This window comes from Malurus melanocephalus, unplaced genomic scaffold, assembly GCF_030028575.1.
Source record: "Malurus melanocephalus ecotype Western Australia unplaced genomic scaffold, MMel_1.1 scaffold_149, whole genome shotgun sequence".
Lineage (NCBI taxonomy): Eukaryota > Metazoa > Chordata > Aves > Passeriformes > Maluridae > Malurus > Malurus melanocephalus.
In genome coordinates, this window is record NW_026623381.1 from 1,612,555 (window position 1) to 1,618,256 (window position 5,702).

Sequence of the window (5,702 nt, forward strand, 5' to 3'; positions counted from 1 at the left end):
GGGAAAAGGGAAAGAGAAAAGGAAAGAAGGCCAGGTGTTCAGGACAATCCAGGTCACTGTGCAAAGCTGACTTCTGGGGCTCTCCATCCCTGTGCGACACCAGGCTGGACCAAGCTCCCAGCTCCAGGCTGTCCCCTGACCTCGGGTGGGTCACTCCATGGTGACCAGGATGGTGATTCCATGGTGACCAAGATCTCCAGGGAAGATCCTGGAACAGGGACTCTGGAGCAGCCTGAGCACCTCTCCCCTTCTTTTGTGTGCAAAACTTATAAAGAAAAAAAAAAAAAAACCAAACCCCAACCATAAAACCAAATCAAACCCAACCAGTTCTTCAGCTTTATTTGGATGCAGGCCCAAAACACAGTCTGGCGAGGCCCTGCACGGCACAGATGGAAATCCTATCTGGGGCTCCTGACTCACGGCACTAAAAAAAACCTGTTAGTCAACGTTCAAAAGGGSTGGAGCTCCTGAAGAAACCCTCCACGGTCCCCAGGGGGGTGCTCCACTGAGCCTGCTGTGGGCAGGGATTGTTCCCTGGGATGCTGAGGGGCTGTGGGTGGTGAGCCCTGGGAGGCTCAGCTGGGTGATGATGGGGATGTTATCGATCAGGATCCTCGCCTCCCCCTCTCCTGTGGGCTGATTTCCCATCCCTCCCCACTGTGCTGCGTTTTTTAATCCATCCAGGTCATGGCCAGCTTGAGTGGGGTCAGCACTAACGATATGCTAATGAGGCTGGGGCAATCAATTCCCCCTAATCAGGGAATCGATCCCCTCTGCAGGGGCTTCTGATCTTGGGCTGTGCAGGAGCAGCTCCTGATTTTGCTGTGGAGGGGCTCTTTGAAGCCGTTTGTCATAGCAGAAACACACTTGGAGGGGAGTTATAAGGCTTKYRATGAAAAATAATTTTWAAAAAATTAAAAAGAAGGTTTGGCTGATTGGAGCATCCTTTTGATTCCAAGTGCCTGCTACAAAATAGTTGATTTTTAGTGTTTTTTAGGTCCCTGTCTGCCATAGTAGCCACAAGCAGATGCACAGCAGCAAGCAGGAACAGGATGTTTGATCCCCTATAATATGTTTGAGCCCTCTAATAGATTTTAGTGTCAACTATTTTTAGCTCAGGGARTTTCCTGGTGCTGTTTGCCCCCATCTCATTGAGCTCCTCATTCACTCTCCCCTGCAGTTTTTCCCTACCCTTGGATAAGAAYTGCAGCAGCTCAGAGGACATGGGAAAACCCATTTAACCATCTCTGGTCCTTACACCAGGAAAGGGGAATCAAAATCCCCCTGTGTCACCTGAATTGTCCCCTCTGCACCTGGAAAGGAGGAGCTGCTGGGGAAGGTGACTCTGCACATCCTGCACACACTCCCTGCTCCTGGGGATTGTTTCAGGGTCTCACTGCAGTGGGAAGGTTGGAATTAAAGTTGAGTGTGTGGGATGTGACCCAGCCCCAGCGTGGAGCAGGGATGTGCATCCACCCCAGGCCTCCAGCACATGGATTTAACGGGGAACTCTCACAGAGAACCCAAACTGCCCTCCCTGGGCTCGTGGGGATGCTCAACCCTGTTCCTCAGCCCCAGCAGGAGCTGCAGCACCACCACCCAGCATTGGTGGCTTAATTAACTTCTTGGGTTAATTAGAGATGTTGGGATTTTTGCTTCTGCTTGGGGCAAAACCCTCTCTCCATCAGCCCTGCCCTGCCTTAACCCTGGCGGTGCCCAGAGCCCTCCATGGATCCACACAAACACCTCCACCAGGGCTCAGACCCYGTGCTCTCCCTCAACCATGCACCCTTAGTCCAAAGGAAATAAAATGGGGATCCAAACAGCCAGAAATGCTCCTCAAAACTGACCGGGGCCTCTGAAGTGACAGCGCCTGGGAGAGGAGGAGAAAACACATCCCGGGGAGGGAAAAGTGCTGGCAGCAGCAAACAGAGCCCGGGAGCAGGGGATGGTTGAGGTTCTGCAAAGGTGATGGAGGAGCTGCAGGCTGGAATAACGGGGTGGCTGCAGAGATGAGGCAGATCTTGGGGAGTCACCAGTGCTGCCCATGGTGCCAGCATGGGGCTCACCAGCAGAGTTTGCCCTGAGTCTGGGGGAATGTGGCAGCGGGGTGTTTGTGTTCTGGGGAGGGAGGTGAATCTCGTTGGACGCCTTTCCTGGCAGGTCAATTAATTCCGCACCTCTTTTTGCCCTGATCAGCCTGTCAGTTCCAATATTATCATTAATTAGAACGCGTGTCCAGAGTCAGCTCATGCAGCGTGAGCCGTGCTMACCCCGGGCTGCTCCAGCTGCACATCCCGGCTCCCTCACCTGCATTCCCGGGGGATATCGGGACCCTCGGGCTGCTCCCGGTCCTGTCCGGTGACACAGCAGCGCTGCTGAGTCAGCAGGATCCTCACTGCTGCTGAGTCAGCAAAAGCACCGTCAGGGCTGTGCCCGTGGGAATGCGGGGCTGTACCCGGGGGAAACAGCCCCAAAAAGCTCTGGAGGTGAAGCAGGAGGAGCAGTGAGATGTTTCTGTCAATCTGATGCCATCTGTGGCCTGATGGTGTGGTGCCAGGGGACCGGACAAGGGTTTGTCCCCCTGGCACTCRATGGCCGGGGGTGCCACAGGTGGGGTCACGGTGGTTTTGGTCCCACATCACCCCAGGACTGGATTTACCGTGCTGGGCTCTGAGCTCCCTGACCACAGAATGAGGAGTGGCACCCCAGCAGATGCTGCAGGGCTTTCCAGGCCAAAATCACCCCCAGTGGGCTCCCCARATGTGAGGGGAACTGCAGCTGCTGGGTTTCTGCTGAGCCCCAGCTCAGCCCCTGCCCTGGCAGACAGCAGTGGGTATTTGGGGTGCTGAGCTGGGCACGGTCATCTCCCCTCCTGCACTTTTGCATCCCCTCCTGCTTTCCCCCAACATCCTTCTCCTGGGACTGGCACATCCCTGATCTCACTGCAGCTTGTCATTGTCACCAGCTGCACACARAGTTGGCATCGCCCCATCTCAAGGTCAGAAGGAACTTTGGGGTTATCTCCGTGCTCTCCCCAGGCTCCACTTTCCCACCACCACGCTCCCTTCATCAGCCAGAAAACTGTCTTTTCTTAACACTTATTAAGCCCTAATTTTCATCTTATTCATTACCACCAAGTCATTAAGCTGGCAAGGAATTAAATGAGGTGAAATGAAAAGAATTGAAWGAGACTGAAGAGTTTGGGGTGGCTGGGTTATTTTTTAAAAAAGACCAGAAAATAATCTCCCAGGATTAAGCAGGTGAGAACCACTAACCCCGTGGAAGGGCATGTAAAACTCAGAGGTTTCTAATTAAAAAGAAGAAGCTGAAGATGCCTGGGGGGCACCTGTCTGCTCCCCCTGCCCGCTGAGGGGACAGCGAGGACACAGAGCACTGGTGGCTCCTGGACAGTGAAGCAGCTCCTGCTGAACTTCAAGAAAACTCAAATAAAATCTGCTGAAATGTGGGGTCATGGGGACATTGTGAACCTTCCAAAAACAGCCCCTGCCAATGTCTGTGAGCACCAGACTACAGCCCTGAGCTTTTATATGGACATACACACACATTTATATGGGGGGGACAATTATTATTTAATTATTGATATGTTAGAAAAGTGCTAATATATTAATATGTAGAAATAATTTAAATACACGTCTGTATGTATAAAACCATTGCTTTCAGGAAACGATCTTTGACCCAGGGCTCCTGGCACGGACCTGGATCATCTCCTTGCTCCAGGATGAGGCTTGGATTTCCCTGGTGAGCATCTGGGAGAGAGCTGAGCATCCCATCCCTCCCTCGAGGAGTTCATGACACCCCCATTCCCAAACCCATCTCCCACCTGGGTGATCTGGAGGCATTGGCTCCTGCCCGGGCATGTCACACCACTCTGTGGCTTTCTTCTATTTTTATTGTTGTTTCCTCCAACTGAATTAAAATAACAGCTCTACAGAGCAATGTCAGAGCTGCCAGAGGAATCCCATCTCTCTGGTGACTTCATTAGCGCCGCTGCCTCCAGTCAGCAAAGTCACGGGGCTTTATTAGCGCGTGRTGGGGTTTTTTTTTCTCTCCCCCTCACATGTGGCACCCTCATTAGTGGGGAAGATGGAGCACTAAAGAGTCCCGTGAAGTTTCCATCCAGGTTTGATTCATCTCCTCCTTTTGCTGACACGGGCAGCAGGAGTGTGTGCCCGTCTCCCATCAGCATCTCCCTTCCTGGCCTGGCCTGGACTGGTGTTACTGGTTTTAAACCCACCTGGGCAGGAAGGTGTGAGTTCCTGGGATCCTGAATCACCCAGAGCAGGTTGGGGTTTGTCCCCCAACCACTGCTTCCAGCCCTGCTTCACATTCCACACAGCCCTGCGTGAATTGCGACCCTACCGGGTCCCTCGTTCATTTTTGATGYGTTCAGGATCGTAAGGAGCTGTTATTTTATGATGGATTAACGAGGCTGTATTTGCTTTTAGCCTGCTTTATGGTGCCCCAAGTGCCATGGCTATAACTCTTGTGTTTATTTGTTTTATCATGCCAAGAGATCCCTGTGAAACACCCACCTTCCCCACCAGAGAGGCTGCAGGAGAAATTCCCACCCCAGGTAAGGCACAGCTCACCTGTGCTGGGAGAAAAATGCTCTGAAGATGGACTTGGGGCCCAGGTGTGCTGGTTGTGAGAAGGAAAGGGATGAAGGGATGGAAAGGAGGAGGAAAGGGATGGAGGGATGGAGAGGAGGAGGAAAAGGATGAAGGGATGGAGGGGAGAAGGAAAGGGATGAAGGGATGGAGGGGAGAAGGAAAGGGATGAAGGGATGGAGGGGAGGAGGAAAGGGATGAAGGGATGGAGAGGAGAAGGAAAGGGATGAAGGGGTGGAGAGGAGGAGGAAAGGGATGAAGGGATGGAGGGGAGGAGGAAAGGGATGAAGGGATGGAGAGGAGAAGAAAAGGGATGAAGGGATGGAGGGGAAGAGGAAGGGGATGAAGGCAGCAACTGCTGCTTGAATTCAGTGATTCTCGGTGCATCCACCCACCCACCGTGTGCAGGGCTGGGCGTGGGCAGGGCCCTGGAGCAAGAGGAGCTGAGGAGAGGAGGAGAGGAGGAGAAGAGCTGTCATTGCTGCAGGTCACATCCACCTCTTGTCACCCCCGCAGCTGGAGCCCTTCTCCATCCTCACCCCGTGCAGATGTGCTGCTCCTGGGATGGTTTGAGAGGCAAACACAGGCTCGGGGATCTCCCCATTTGTGGGATTGCCCTATTCCCACTATCAGCCCTCTCCTCCCCTCTCCAGGGATTGATACCTTTGCTGATAACCCACATTAACACCTCCAGTGTTACCACCAAGGGCCAGATTCTATTTCAGTTCCAAGCCTGGCTCCTCATTTCCAGTAGCAAAGATCAGCTGGGAGCTTCAGGGATTAGAGCRGTGGGCTGGAGGGGGAAATGAGAAATGAAAGAGGAAAATAAACATGAAAGTCATACAAAACAAATAGCTGGCAGTAATTCCATTAAATCAGATGTTTTTAAAAGGAAATATTAAAATATTAACCACRTAATTAAGTATTTATTAATTAAAAAAGAAGCCAAGCCGCATTAAGCTGAGCAAAGCCCAAATCATGTGCAAATTCTTGTTTAGCTCAGCTGCCAATTCAGTGGACCTTGACCGTGTCTCCCAGGGCCTTGGGTTCAGGTCTGTCGAAGGGATGGGG